General features: G+C 29.8%; 1 protein-coding gene and 1 long non-coding RNA gene across 5 annotated transcripts in view; one reads left to right on the top strand and one right to left on the bottom strand.

Annotated features, from left to right (window-relative positions):
* The first annotated feature begins 598 nt into the window (after window positions 1-598).
* Window positions 599-16,537, top strand: part of kst (spectrin beta chain, non-erythrocytic 5 kst) — a 127,452-nt gene continuing 111,513 nt past the window's right edge. For 3 of the 4 annotated variants that reach the window (XM_076394283.1, XM_076394282.1, XM_076394281.1), the window contains exon 1: window positions 599-869. The gene's annotated coding sequence lies outside the window, so the exon portion shown is untranslated. The remainder of the gene's footprint in view (window positions 870-16,537) is intronic. The other variant, XM_076394279.1, reaches the window with a different exon arrangement.
* Window positions 6,097-16,537, bottom strand: part of LOC143190153 (uncharacterized) — a 121,593-nt gene continuing 111,152 nt past the window's right edge. The window contains exons 2-3 of the long non-coding RNA XR_013004175.1: window positions 14,687-14,762; window positions 6,097-6,214 (exon numbers count right to left, since the gene is read on the bottom strand). This is a non-coding gene — a long non-coding RNA (uncharacterized LOC143190153). The remainder of the gene's footprint in view (window positions 6,215-14,686; window positions 14,763-16,537) is intronic.

Raw genomic sequence — 16,537 nt, 5'->3', positions numbered from 1 at the left:
TTGCGTACTTTTTTGTCGCTTAGATTAATGTATCCTAATAATACAATTCAAACAAGGGAATTATAATTTGATTATTTAATTTTTTTTGAATATGTCGATTATTGTAATATATTGATTATGTCTAATACTAATTAATATTTAGAATAGTAAATTAATAAAAGCATTTATATTTACATTTTATATTTATTTACTTAATATATTTACACGTTGTCATATCTACCAAGAAGTATTTAACATGATACTGAATAAATGTAAAGATAAATCTTTACTGCATTAAAATATATTAAAAAATTTAGTTAATTTATTTTACCTGAGTGACTAGAATACTCAATTTATGCATTTAAACTTTAATGTTATAATATTTAATAAAACAATATATCAATGGGTCGATGACCAACAATACAAGGTAGTTATTTTATTTCAGGGTTATATAAAATTAATGATTCTGGTGTAACAAAGTCTTTATTCATAATGACAAAATAATAAGAAAATTTCTTTACACAAATAATTTGTTTAATATGACAAGTTAAATAATGAGAACTATTTTAAAAAATGTTGCCATATTGCAACCATTTAAAACAGTAGACTTGGGCGCTTTATATAGACACCTGTTGAACTGTTGAAAGTTGAATGTTAAGAAGTTAGCCATTCCGAAAATTAGTTAGAATTCTTCTGTGAAGGTTAGCTTGGCGTGATGCGGGCTGTGTGATTGCTGGTTTATTACGTATTGGGTTGCTCTATTGTGAACAAATTTGATGAAGTTGTTTTTGTGCTGTATTCCTGAATAAACTTGTGTCACTAGTTGAATTTTGTGTTTGGATTACCAAGCTACAAGAAACGTATTTGCAGGTAATTTATTTCTGTTATAGGTAAGGTAATCTTTAATCTTAAAATTAAAGAACAGGATACTAATCTACATCTTGGTTTTATGTTGCTCCTTTATTAATTCATAAATCTAGTTGCGATTTTGAAAATGCTTCCTTAGCTTAATACCTTTTTGGTCTTCTGACAACTTGATAGAACGAACTCCGAAGCACGATTTATAAACTATTATATACATTTTTTACTATTATATACATAAATATAATAGTAAAATAGTTATTACCATCAGTATTCTCTTTAATACCTGATTCAAGGACGGAAATGTGTTGATATTTTATGGGTTTGAGATAATTTAGCTTTGGCAAGGGTACCTTTTTTTATTTTTTTTAATTACTAAGTTTGTCATAGTTTTTTGATTGATAGCATCAACGAAATTAGCTAATTGAGCTGTCAATGTAAAAAAGATCTAGAAATTTTGATTAAATACAACTTTAAGTTTAATTACTTAAAAATTTACATTTAAGTTTATATTTCTCAAACTCAATAATATTTTACTCCGTGTTTAAATATGTGGATCTATTCAAAGTTGATACGACAATGATGAATGGTCGAAACCTTTAGACTTTCTTTATATGATCAATATAGTTGATTCAATATCTATTTTCTTGAATTAAGTTGTAGATCGTGAGTAAATATTGGATAAATTTGATATTAAATCAATAGTCAATACTAAGTATTTTAATACAAGTTTTTTCAGCAATAACCAACAATAAATACATAATATATTTTATCAGTGTGTTAATGAATTGAAACAACTATTTTAACGAGTTTAAATATCTAATAACCGTTTATACAGTGGCATTTAACTTCTTCTTAGTTTTCTGTTGATAAGAAATTCCTGTTTTTTGTTTAGTCTCGGTAAAGTAAATTAAAATAACTTGACCTTTTGTGCATCTTACATCGGATTGCACTTACAAATTAACTGTTTTTGTTGTTGATTGTTTTGGATTTGTTAAAGTGATTTGAGGCTATTTTTAATATTTAATTTATTACTTGGAGTTGTGTGTTCTTAAACTAATATAATTTATTTAATAATAGCTGTATCTATGTTTTGCTGTGGCACGGTCTGGATAAAAGAAAAGAAAGAAAGAGCGTATATTTCTAACGTATTTAGTTCTGTCACACTGTGTTTTACAATTTCTTTGTTATCGTATTATCATCGGTGGTTATATATTTACTACTAATTATTTGTTATACGTATATGCTTTTATAATTTGTTTAAATAAAATAAAATAAAAAATCATAAATATTACATTACCGTTTATTTCTAATTATATAGATATAATTCCTAGAAATAAGTATAAGTGAGGCTTTCTCAAATGGTCTTTCGACCTAAAATGTTCTTAAAAACACCAGGTTATACATTACTAAATCCTGTTAATAAAATTTCAAAAAATATTAGTATTCTTAACAGTAATTATTTCAATACAACTTTGTATTTAAATTTTAAACCAATTAATTGGGTAATTAAGTAATGGGGTTTTTATAAACAAATATTTACATTCCAACAAAAAACATTCATAACATTTTTCTGCTTTTTTATATATTATTCTGATTATTATGTCTATATTCTTAAAATGTCTATTATTTTCAAGTATAATTTCGTTATTTGTGATCTATTATCAGCTATTGAAGTTGCCCAAATATCATTCATGTGGTTTTGTAGCTGAAAATATGTTGTCATATTGTTGAATACAGTCTATGTGATGTGCCTATATAACCCATAAGTAGTGATTACTGTGTTTGAGTAAAATTTTTATTTAAATACCATCAAGTGTCAATTGAGAAAATATTGGTAATAGTTTATAAAGGAATTGGGATTAAAACAGCAATGGAGTGATTGGGAGAGAAGTGCAAGGTACTTTGGTAGAAAGGTAATGCGATTAATAACTATTAATCATGCTTCAAATTCAAAAGAGGAAGTCATTGTACATTGAATTTACACTGCCGCTGTAACGACTGCATAAAAATCATTATTTATTATTTAATTCATCTAGCGTTTCTGTTGAATATATAACTGTTGGTTTTTTGAGTCTTAATGGGATCTCAAGAAGTATAGTTTCAGCTATCTTTTAAAGAATAATTGTTTTGATTTGTAGATGTGTAAAAGGCAATGTTTGGTAAATAACTCTAATGTGTAATTTTCCTTTATGATATTACTTAAGATTTTTTATGAATTTTTAATACAATAGATTGGAAAAACTTTCGGGTTTTTGGTGATTGGTGATTTTGACACATTGATTGACACCTTGGTGATTTTCAGCATCTTTCGAATCCAGTTTTACACCATTAGGAAAGTTTTACAGAGACAGGAGCAAGTGGTCGTCAGACTGGACAAGATCAGAGCTACACGGTATCCCAGCCTATCTCTCTTTCTAAAGGCGTCATAAAATACGTCGGTTTACCGAGATATGTTGAATAATTTTTGTGATATTTTTCATAAAAAACACTACCCAGTTTTCGATAACCCTGCGCTGCATTTCTCTTTTCGGAATTATGAAACAAAATTAAGAATTGTGACCCCTTTCTGGAATCTTCATGTTCAAAGCGCAATACATTTTGATGACTGAATGATAATACCTTTGTTTATTAAGTAAATTAAAAGCGTTTATGTTTTAAACCCTTCATATTTTTTAAGTGGTGCGGTCGGTAGTATCCTGGGAAGATAATGGCTGTTCTCTTTTGAATTCATTCAATTCATTTAATTAACGAGAGTTTATCTGGACTGAACCTACATTTTAACGTGGGTTTCGAATCACGGTCCTCGGCATTATAGCTACCGACAGGTCAGTGACTAACTTAGAAATCATCCCAGAAGATATCCGGTCTTATCTAGTCTGGTTACTGGCGTGACTGGGCCAATCACAAATATTAAGCAATCACAAACGACCATGCCCATGACCATGACCATGACTATTGCAACAGTAGGAGGACTGTCCTGTCGCTTCTACTACTGCGCCGGCTTTACTAGAATTTGGACAGACGCTCAGGATGTACGGCCACCAAGGGCGAATTGCACTAGTTCAGTATTTTATGTGTACACTATTGGAGGAATTTTGAGTCACCAAAACTTGGCAAACCATTCTATACAGGGTATACCATGGAAATTTGAGTAGAAACAGAGCTATTCAGAAAATTAACAAAGCCACACGGTGGACGAAGGTATGGGCGATTCTCACAGATAATTTTATTAGTATAAGCTGTCCAGTCGGGACGACAGCCACGTACATATTTTTGCTCGTATTTTTTGGCGGGAGGTATTGTATCGCGCAACTGATTCGAAGGAACAATGTGTTTTATTTTAGAACCTGAATGGTGTAATGAATGAGACGTCTAGAGATGGGGGTTTAGTTTATTTAGAATAGATTTTAACTTTCAATGTCGTTTCGTATTGCCGTTCAAGAAGTCGCTACTTCTTTTCATAAAACAAAATAGTTTTAAATGTAAATTAAAAGTTTTTGTGTTTTAAGCTCCTCAAAATTATAAGTAAATTTATGGTTAAGTTTAGACCATCTATGATAAAAGTTCTCATAAACCAAGGGTCTGGTTTGCCGGCGATAACGTATTAGGCTTGAATCTTGGTGGGGCTAATGTTCGTTTAAAAAGTGTAATGTAAAATAAAGGATTGTTGGTTTAATATAAGTGGATTTGCGAAGTCGCTAAGTAATACAACTTTGTTGAGTTGACTATAAACACGTTTAAGAAAATATGTATTCTCACAGTTGATGTCTATTGGAGTTGAATGTATGTAATAAAAATATTTTTAACGAAAAAATTGAACCGACTTAAAAAAATAAATAAGGAACCCACTGAAAATTTAAAAATAATCCAACTTAGATTTTTAACACAAAAAAACGTAAAATAAAATATGTAAAGTATTTTCATGTAGAGGTATTCATCATGTGTTCGCTTCTGGAATACAACTCCTATACTCAAATAAGAAGCTGACCAAATCTCTTGAATCCATATGGAAAGAACGATGTATCTTTTGAAACTATGCACGAATCGATCCGTTTTTATTGTCTTCGTAAGAAGTGAAACGGTGATCAGACAAGTTACGACTCATATGTCAAAACAAGTAGTAATCAGAAGAGCAAGGTCTGGAGAATACAGCGAGTGACGTAACACTTCCCTTTTTACTGTGTTCAAGTATGTTTTAACCTGACTAGCAACATGTGGTCGAGCAGTTCTTCGCGCAGCGCTCTGCTCAAACATATCAACTGTAATAGCGATCCCCATGGATGGTTTCATTAGGTTTTAGCAGTTCATCGTATATATGTTATATTCGTATTCGACTTTGCCGTTGATATTAATGCATGACCAGGTAGACCCCATGTTTTTGTCGCTTTGTATTATCCTAATGGATCCATTTTTCATCGCCGGTAATAATACTAGTTAAAACAATTTTCCGAGTTGAAACAGCATTTCCCACATAATCAAAGACATTGCAATGTTTCTTGACTTCAATTCATGCGGCACAAAATATCCAAGCTTTTTTATCATTTCCATGTTCTTTAAGCTATTGGAAATAGTTCCTTGTGCTACTCGAAATAATTCTGTATATTCTTGCATTTATCATCGAGTAATGCCTTCAAATCCTTGCCTTAAAACTTTTTTTGGCTCTCCAGAATGCGCTTTATTTTCGATGTTAAAATTGCCGCTTTTAAAACGTCTAAACCAGTATTCACATGTTGAAATTAATGAAGCATGGTTGCCATTAGCTTTACACAACATTCGATGACATTTAGTCATCATTTTCTTAAAATTGAACTAAAAAGTAAAACTTCTCGGATATTAAGTGACATCATATTAAACTAATAGGCATATAAATATAATAGACAGGTTTTCAACTTATTTATAATTTGGCATATGATATTGGTTTCTACTCTAAATATTAATTGTTTTATATTAAGTTATCTATAAGCAGTATTTCGTTTCTGTTATTAAAAATTTTAGGTATTTAATGCTAGTTTAAGATAAATGATGTGGCTCGGTGAATGGAGGTAAAACTAAATGAAACAGTGGTGTTTACATTATGTGACCGTTATTTATTGGCTATATAAAAAAATGTGAAAAATACAATTAGATAAAACGGATGGCAGCGGTGTTACCTGGAGACGAGGCTTGGGCAGTCGATGGTGGCACGTCTAAACCAAACGATGGTTGAGCACTGATTGAATGGAAGTACCCTTCAATAACATCCCAGATAAACGTCTCGGGGTTGCCAGCTATTCTTTATCCGATTCTAGTTGGCGCTGCTGATTATATTTCTGGGTATTTTGTAGACCGTTATTCCACGATGTAAAATTCGACATGCCACAAGGTCGCTACACTACAATAAAATAAAATAATCCAGTGATACCAAATTATTATTTAGTGACCATTTAATATTTTTGTGTCTTGCACAAATTGATTTAATTGGAAATGTAAATTGTTTTGAATTAGCATTATTTTAATTCCAGTAGTGTTAAATGTTATACGTCAGCAGAGTTTAGTTATTTCGTAAAATATGCCTATTTACGTTATGATGACGAGTTATGATCATGGGCCTAAAATGTTATGAATTGATGAGATTTTAGCAGCACTTCAATACACTAATTCAATATGATTTTCTGATGACCACTGATTCTATGTCTTCTATTTGGTTGTTTTTGGTAATCTTGAGGATCGACCTAAACAAAGTCGCAACACCATATATCTTTCTATGAATTTGAAAGATTTTTTAGGAACTGTAACCCAGATACTGCAACATTTCGCAAATGATTATAGTATAGGGATGTTGGCAGTGGAGAAAAATATCGATAGATTGATTTAAAAAAATCGATGTATAGGCTTTGATAGTTAAAAACAACACTTAAAATTAAGAACTAAAATGCAAAAAGTTTTAGAACCAAATACTAAAAACTTAATTTTAAATGTTTATTAAAATATCTTTAATTTTTTTTTAAATATCGATATATTGGTCAAAAAATATTGCCCAAGTATATTGAAATTTTTATCCCTATTCCAGTGTATAGTGAGTGTTTCAAATCATTGCAAGGTGCAAAATTTTCTAGTTAGTGTTGTTGATTACAACTAATTTTTTCGTTCTGAAAACAGATATTCAGCAATTTTTTGCTTCTTGTTTTGTATTTTTGAATCTATACACAGCACAAACGGAACATAGTAACCTTTTTTTTACCAAATATATATATATATATATATATATATATATATATACATATATATATATATACATATACATATACATATTACAAACATTTAACAAAAGACATCGCGGGTTTGAATCCCGGGCATGCTTGCTTATAATTCTTTAAAGTTTGTGAGGTAAAATTTAACACGAAATGTCAATTTAGATCACGAAAATCAGGTTAGTTACTCGTTACCTTATTAGTTTTTAAAGATTAGTGCTCTATAGCAAGATTTTATCGAGGCCCAGAAAACAATGCATAATGCATACTAGTCCTTATTTAACCTAAATTTTACTAATTACATGAAACATAAGAAGTAAAATTAACGTGAGATATTACGTGTCTCTCCAAGCTGAGCGACCATTAATCTCGAATATTTGTTTTTTAAACATTTATTTATTTTTGGGACAGATTTATAGGTAGTTTTTTTACAATTTTCACATTTTTTTGTGAAACATGTTACCCCAAAACTCTACAGTGAGTGCAGCTTTATATATTTGCAAGGAAAAAGGTTTTTGCAAGTCAGTTTGCACCTTTTTAAACAACTCTGTAGCTTTATAAATGAATTTCTGGAATTCAGTCAACTTCCCCCATTTTTAAGGTTAGTTAAAGTTTTTGAATTCAGCAATATTTGGTATTACAAGTTCTTTTAATATATAGTTCGGAATCCATCCGATGTTATATCTTCCTATAAATTCGATATAAATATCATAACACTTAGTTCTACTGTAAAAAATTTATCTGATTTGTTATACGAGTAATATTGGCCCTAATGCTTTGAAACTTTTTTCTTTGAAATATCGAATTACAAAAATCATTTAGTTAGCATGGACAATTTCCTGTTGAAGATTAATGGAGGAATGCTATGATATTATAGAACGAAACATGGCACACGACACGGCCCTGACCACGTGTCCCTGAAGAAAGCATCTGCACCGAATTCTCGTCTATCTATAGAACAGTGTCGCAGCACCCCCAGAGACCTATTTGACTTATGGGTCTTGTCGAGTATTCTAGTGTACATTAGCCGCAGACATCGGGTAACTTTTGTTTTAGGCCAGTTTTCCGATCTGAATTTCATCATCATTTTTACGTGTCAATTTTCGTTTGTTTTCAACTAGGTGTTTAGTTTGGAATGTCTGGATCAACGACTAGTGTTATTTACATTTACTTTTGTGAACATGGTGTTGGTGAGTTAATATCTCATACTATATTAAAAATGCATCCATCCAAAATGTATCCATCTAATAAGAATATAGATTTCTTTAATATTTTTTGTTTTATTTATAATTTTATGTATTTAATATTCTCTTCGCCCGTTGTCTTCTATGTTATACAGTATCATTGATGTATTTTAACAACATTTTTAAATCTGATGTTTCTTTAATTTCTTCTGTTGGGGCTGTGTTAGTAACGATCTAAAAATAATCATATCATTTCTAAACATTGAAAAATTGATTATCAAGATTTAGTTAAACTAAAAACAATTTAAAACACATTTGCTAAACTTCATATCTGAACTTTTAAAGTTAAAAGTTTAAAAGTAAAATTAATATTAAGTAAATTAATATTGAGAGATTTGGTTGTATTTTGAATAACTGTACATGATATTATTTTCCATTGTTTAGTATCGTCTATTGTTAGAAACTACGTTCTCTAATTTTACTAGGTAGTATTCAAATTCTTTATGGCAAAATGACACATTGATTAGCTCATTGTGTGATATTATCTAGAAGTGTCATATCATACGGCATTGTTCTCGATAGAATCAACGTTTGGTAAATAAGGCGCATAGTAGAGGCTCATTTAAGCGCTTCTGTGTGGGTCTTCTTTGAATCAAACAGCAACAACAGAAAACTTCATGTAGATAGTGTTTTGTTAGTTCGTAACTGAGTGCTATTACAGCTGAGAAAGACATGCTTATATTTTCGTAAAAGTCACAATAAAAGCAGTTTAAACAAAACAAAAGCACTTTCGCAATTTTGACAAGACCAAATAATCTATTTTAAATCAATGAAAAATATTTGTAAATTATTTCATCTTGTTACAAATCAATATTGCTTATAGAAATTATTTTCCAGTTATTTTTAAGTAGGTTGTGTTTTTTAAATAATTTTTAATAATTTAACATTAACTTTTGTATTATTTCCCGTGTGAAAAGGATTCCCTGTAGATCGTTTTGTATTTGTGGTAATATTTAGTTGTATATCTTGCCGATCTGTTAAAAATACTTTTTCTATTCTTGAACATTTGAATACAATATTTCTTTTCAATATTTGTAAAGCAACTTTTAGGTATATTAATGTTGGAATATTCCCGTCATTTTCAGATTTTTCCGCCATTTTTAACTTTAAGTTTTTTCTACTGAGCAACAAACAACAGTTAGCTATTGCCATTATGTAGATATTTATTACGTACAACGACGACTTTCTAAAAAAGTCTTCCTGTAACCAATATAGTATATTTTTAAAGATACACTTATAGGTCAAAGAAACTAATATTGTAGTATTGACTCGATATCATAGTGTCAATACTAATGTGTCTATATATCAATTAGCTATGATATTAAAAAACATATTGTGTCTCTTCTTTTTTAAAGATTTGTTTTAAACCTTGATTTGCTCATATACTTTTAAAATACGTATGTAAAGTGTAATACGTAATATATTTTGATGATCATGAGCATCTTCATATACTTTTTCCGTTACATGTCAACAAATAAAAACATATAAAGTAGTTTGGTTTATTTATACACTGTATACACCGCATAGTTCAAATTTAAAAGGTGAACTTTTCCAATATACACTTTGTACTGATATCACTAAAAATTGCAAGATATTATCTTTTTCAGATTTTTTAAAACACTTAAAACTATTCTTTAAAAATATTAGGATTTTTTCAGTACATCATATTACTATTGTATTTGTAGTTAGCTTCTATATATTTATTCAACCTAAATCATATTATTATATCTTAAATTTATTCACAAGTTAGGCGACTGACACCGACAACAAAAAATTGTTATTACACAATCAATAATGACCATGCTGATAATAATGATGATGATGTTAGAATTGACAAACAAAAAGAATCGAACACAATACTTCTCAGGAAATTAAAATATTTCCAAATTAAAGAGTAACAAAAACATAAGGCGTCATTAATGGAACAATAGCGTGAACAACCTTGAGACTATTACACCCATATATATCCGATTTATATGCGTCCTATATATATATACGCTTTGCAAAATCATGAATATATTGAAAACCAGTTGAGTGTGTTGTTTGTATCAAAAACAATTTCTAGTCCGTGTATAATTGCTAATATCTAGCTTGAAAATACTATAAAATCTGCTTGGAGCTTAGTAACTAGTACGAACTATACATCATTATGGTTGTCAGTTTGTAACAAATATTGACTAATGGTCGAAAACATCGGGATAATTATGTAAATTATAATTAGGTTTTAGAGACGTTATTGCATATTCGTTTTTTGTTTCTATGAAAGTCATAGGGGTGCAATTATTTGACTTTTACTTAGTATGGGGGATTGGTGGAAATGGAAATTATCGGAAGCAAAAATTGAAATGAATTGAAATGGCTTTTTAATTTTAATTGGTTTTGAATTGGCTTTTTCGTTGTAAACGTTGTTTTTCGTATAACTATTAGGTGCTTACATGTATTCTGATCATTTTCACGTTAATAATGCATTTGGTGGTAAACATTGGTACACCATATTTTAAGCATATGTTCCATACTTTTTTGCAATTTTACCCATCTTTCTGGCAGCATATCGATGCCGTTTCGAAATAACGCTGTTTATTTGGCATCCAGTCATCGTTCCTTTTTCGTACTTCTTCATTTGATATCGAAATCCATTTTTCATTGCCAGCCAGTGTGTAAGCCAGTAAGTGAGCTCTGTGTATTGCTTTATGTCTTATAGTCTATCGAAAGTAGCAGTGAACATACATCACCTAAATTTATTATGTCAAAATGTCGCAATGTTTCCACATCAACTCCTAGTTTTGGTTTATTTTGGCTTTGACATATAACAAAATTCTAGTCTAAATAAAATAATGAAACACAAATGTTATCAATTATAATTTATTTTAACATTATAGTGTATCTGATGCATATATTATCCACTAATTTAAACTACAGTTAATTATACAGCCACAATAGTTTATAGGTTAGAGTTGTTTTATTATATTTACAATGAATTATTTTCCATACCACTCATGAGATAACGTTCTAGTCGAGTTTTTTTTATGTAGTGGCATTCTTCACTTAATGCCACACCACAGCCTAACTCACTTAATTAACAACTGTATATCCAAGTAATGTAGTTTACTTTTATTTTTACGTTCAGTTCTTGTTTCCTTCGATGGTGTGTTTTCTTGTCAAGTCATTTTGATATCACTGTATTTTTTTGTTTCTTCCTTTACTACCGTTGTATATCACTCTTGATAAAATTAATAACTGAATTCTCCCTAATGCAATTACTAGATCTACAAAACAGTTAGTATTCATCCTCTCCTTATACATTCTAACCTAGTACTCATGTATAATTCTAAACAATTAGAAGCATATCTATGCTCATAAATTGTTTACATTCTACAATACAACTTCCTACAGTTATCGTATATTAATTATATACTCACCTTTAGTTGTTTCCACTCTCCTCTTGATCTTGAAAATTGTCAGCATTGAATCATAATCCCACATTAAGAAAGTTTAATTAAAGTGAGTAACTAAGGTGTTAGTTTCCAATCTATCCAATATTAGTTCACAATTTCATCATTAAAATTCTTCTTTAATGTGTCTGATCGAGTTGATCCTAACCAAAAGTTAACCATTTGATCCTAACCAAAAGTTAACCATTCCTATTTACAGCATTAAGAACAATATATCTACAATAAATTATTAATAATAATGTTAATATGTTATGACCAATAAAACCTGATCAATTGTTATTCCAACGTTTACATTTTTCCATCAACTTTTGTTGTTTTAACACTATTTTTATTATAATATTTCCACGAGTGGCCATGGGGTATATTGGTTCCATTCTAAAATATCCATGTCTCATCTAAATACACAAATAGAAATAATATGTCTCCTTTGATTTTTTATATGCTTTAAAAAACTGTATTCCTTGCAGTAAAAGCAGTGTCTGGAAGTTCATTATACCTCTTCGATACTATTCAGATTAACAGTAAATTAACAATAAATATTAACAATAAAATATTAACAATAAATTTCATATATTTGATATTGGATAGAGCTAACATCAAGCTGATCTTCATTCGTCACCCGCTTTGTATGAGGATAGTTTCTCTTCGGCGAATCCAAGATTATATTTTTTATTTTTTGAGATATTTCAGTGACCGCCCCCATACTAATATTCAGTACAGCTACAACACGCTAAAACATATTTTCAATAAAATCCGCAGCGAATTAATATTTAACCTCTATTATCTCGTTATTATTCGAAGCAACTGATTAGAGACGCAATCTGTTATGTCTGGCTTCAGCATTTTCAATCAGAGTAATAATAAGCAGCGATTTGAAATTTATCAAAACAAGCAAAGCGTTAAGACAGCGCTTGCCGTTTTATAACCTGTAGTTGTTATAACTAATATTTTAAAGAATTTTGCAGACATTTAACAACCGAACGACTTTTACGGTCTCATTCGTTTACGTGATCGAACGTATCAGATAACATTGTCTCTATTTTTAACTGAAATAAAATGTGAAGAAAAATATTGTCTTAGCCTAAAACGAATTGAGACAGGCAATACTTTAAACATCTTGATGACATATGTTCACCGCTTCTTTGGATAGACTCTAGCTACCTTTTGACTAAACCTCTACTGAATGTTTTTCTTTTCTGATAGTTTTGTTTATTATTTTAATTACATAAAATTATTATAAAATTTCATATATTGCTTGGGTAAACTTCCACTGACAAATCTGTTTGTTTACTTGTTCAGTTCAGCAAAAAAGCTCCATACTGTTGTGGCAAATGGTTTCCGATCAATTATAATACTCCAGTATTCTGATGTCCCCATTGTTAACCTGAGTCACATTACAATATTAACTTTATCTATTTTGGGCAAAATGTACCTTAAAAGAACAATATTTAAATCTATTGAGATTGTGGTGACAAATTCGGTACTATTTTTTGAACAGTCAAAAAATCATGTAGGAAGTCAATTAACAATTATAAATCAAGTAACACAGTGTATGAAATGGATCCTACCACAATCGACTTGGTTATGGTACAATCAATTGAATATTATGGTTAATTAATATATTCACATGGGCAATAAATTTTATTTAATTAACTGTCTACAAATTTGGTGCGAATGACCAGTCTTAAATCGGCTTATGCTTTATTACTTAGCATATATTGGGCAATTGCGATTACGTGCTGTTGCACATAGGCACACAGAAATATTTAATATATACTGTAAATAACATTAAACAATAAACTTTCGTATCTTGTATGCATTTTGCAACATTTTGCTTTTTTAAATAAGATAATAAATATCTAAAATATCTGAAATAAAGCGGGTATTATGTTTTTTTTTGATCAAGTGATAATATTTCATTTTAATAGATGGTTTTATTTATACACACATTATTGATTCACAAAATGTTAATAAAATATTAAGCTGGTTATCCTTTTAAATAATATAGGATCTTATCTTTTCTTTATTTGAACAATTGAAAGAAAAATTGCTATTATGTATTATTGTTGTTATTGGGTAAACAAATAAATCCCCACCATTCAAAAGAAAACCAAAATCGGTATTTAAAAACAGTATGATCTTCAAGTTTTAGTTATTTTGTATTAAGATTGAATAATTTTTTGGGGTGTTTTATTTATATCCGAATAAAAATCATCATAGGAGATTGTTGTATATGGGAGTTTATATTTTTTGAATCAAGTATTATTGAAAAGCAATAATTATAGGAGTAAATATTCGATCAAGTGATTTCGTAATATAATAATTTTATCACACTTGGATGGAAAGCTCTACTCTACCCTCCGTATTTACTGGACATTAATCCGTTTGATTATTACTTGTTTGAGTCAATATAAATAGATATCACTAACCTCGATGGTTCATGTTTTTGTTAATATTGTAACAACGAACATTTTATCGTTTTTATCACCAAATTTGAAATATTCAAAGAAAACTCTTCATTTTGTACGGCGAAGACACTGGAATGCAGAAAAGGCATATAATGGCATGTAGAAAGAAGGTGACTGAAGTGATTTCCTGTACAAATTTATAAACTAAAATTTTATTTGTTTTTCTAAAGGCAATTGTGTGCCTCTTGATCAGGCCGAATTGTAGTATACATTTTAAAGTATGCACGTCATTGACATTCGATACATTTAGCAATTTGGCGAGTGCATTGAGGTTCGCTGACTTTGTCAAAGTACTATACACTGCCATTTCGGAGGATCACACTGGTTAATATTTTGGGGTTATTTTAAAACCCAGGGCATAAAATGAATATTATATTTAGTAAAACAATAACAAACAATTTAATATCTTAAATAAATAAAAACAGAGGTCAGAATAAATGATTACTTACTTACTCTATTATTGGCAAAATAGATAAAGCAAATAAGTGTGCAAGATCTTGATATCGAAGTGGTCGAGTGATAATTCTGCAAATATAATAAAAACATATCTGAGCATCTAGTTTTCAATGACAAGGCTGAAATTAAAATATATTTCAAATATAACAGGGATCGGTGCTTATTACGATAAATACTTCTAATATTAATTGAAATATAACTATACTGACAGTTAAATACTGGTAGCTATAATAGTATCGATAAATAAATGTATCGACAAGTACTGATAATGGATAATATTAATAATCTCAATAAAAGACGACGATAATGGTAGGCAATAACCACGATGGTTAACAATAATCTTAATCCATAGTAGTCAATAACACTGACAATAAGGGATAGTAACGCACGACGTAACAGCTTATAACCTTAACACCAACAATAATGGACATGAGGTCAAGGGAAGCAGACGCATGAAATCCTGCCATTAGGGTTAGTAGTACTCGCTAGGGTAAAGCTAAAATGTTCAATATCTACATAAGTAAATATGTAAATATATAAATCAATAAATAAGCAAATCAGTTGCTATTGTGCACTCACTTCTCCTAACTCCGACTATGATGAACATACAATGCGTATAAGTGAAGAAGCTAGAGGCAAACAATACGCTTTTACAATAAGTTTTTTTTTCTATAATTACTTATGTTTTATTTATAGCACATTGCAATTTCTTTGAACTTTGAACTTTTCCACTGAGCACACAGTACATATATTTGTCGGTATTCCAGGAGTGTTTTTTTCTTCAGTCAATGAAACACTGTGATATTATCACACATTGTTCACCAAATTTAGCTCTTACTAATTGTATATTTAGCATATTTATAACAGCATATTAATCAATATTAATTGTTAACTGCAGGTATTTTTTTTCAATCCAGAATATATTTTTCTATATTAAAACTACCTCAACTTATTGATCAAAAATTGTTGTGCCAGGTGCGTATAGTTGCATTGAATAAATATATATATGTATTCGTATAAAAAAATGCTGTGTAATATAATTTTATTGTTGCCTTTTCATTAACTTTTTTTTGCTTATATTGGTGGTCAGTGCTCTCGAAATCGTTTTCGTCAACGGTTACCCTCACTTTTCTGGTTCTGATATATGTTTTTTAATCTTTTTTTTTATAGTATTGCGATCTTGATTTGTTGATCTATTTTCACAAGCAGCTTTCATTCCTAGTTGATCGAAGGAATTTTTCTGATTTGGCCAATTTCTTTGTAAATGATTTATTACAATTTCAAATTGGTTTAAAGGAATAAAATGTTATTTGAATATAGCTATTTTTAGATGACGAACGGCATTTACGTAACGTCTGCGGTTCTTACTTAATTAACACTTTAATACATTACTTCCTCTTTACCTTAACCTCAGGGACTATTTTGATGCGATCGTAAACAAAATAATATAGCCCATGTTTCACAGGTGTGCACAGGCAAATGTCACACGTGTAAACAAATTTGACGGAAATCTTTTCCCTCCAGTCTCGAGAAGCGGAAGTGCCATTAGGCTGGGCCATCTGTTTTGTAGAAGGGGTGCGCTTGTTTACTGAATTACGGTACAACATATACATGTTTTCTATATTCGGTGTTATTTTTAAATGATTTATATAGATATTTATATAGGTATATAATAAATATATTACCGGTATTAAGGTATTCATTCTGTTCATTATTTCACTTTAAAAATGCATTTATTGAGAAAATTTGATACAATGTATATTGAGGTTGGTTTGTCTGCGAGGCAATTATCGATTCGATTTTCGATCGCATTTTTTCGGATTTTCCATGTGGATAGACATCCC

The sequence above is a fragment of the Rhynchophorus ferrugineus genome, unplaced genomic scaffold (assembly GCF_030347505.1).
Source record: "Rhynchophorus ferrugineus isolate W39M unplaced genomic scaffold, kcgeb_rfMv2 rfM2, whole genome shotgun sequence".
Taxonomy (NCBI): domain Eukaryota; kingdom Metazoa; phylum Arthropoda; class Insecta; order Coleoptera; family Curculionidae; genus Rhynchophorus; species Rhynchophorus ferrugineus.
The sequence above is the reverse complement of the archived record's forward strand: the minus strand, read 5'-3'. Positions and strand labels throughout refer to the sequence as shown.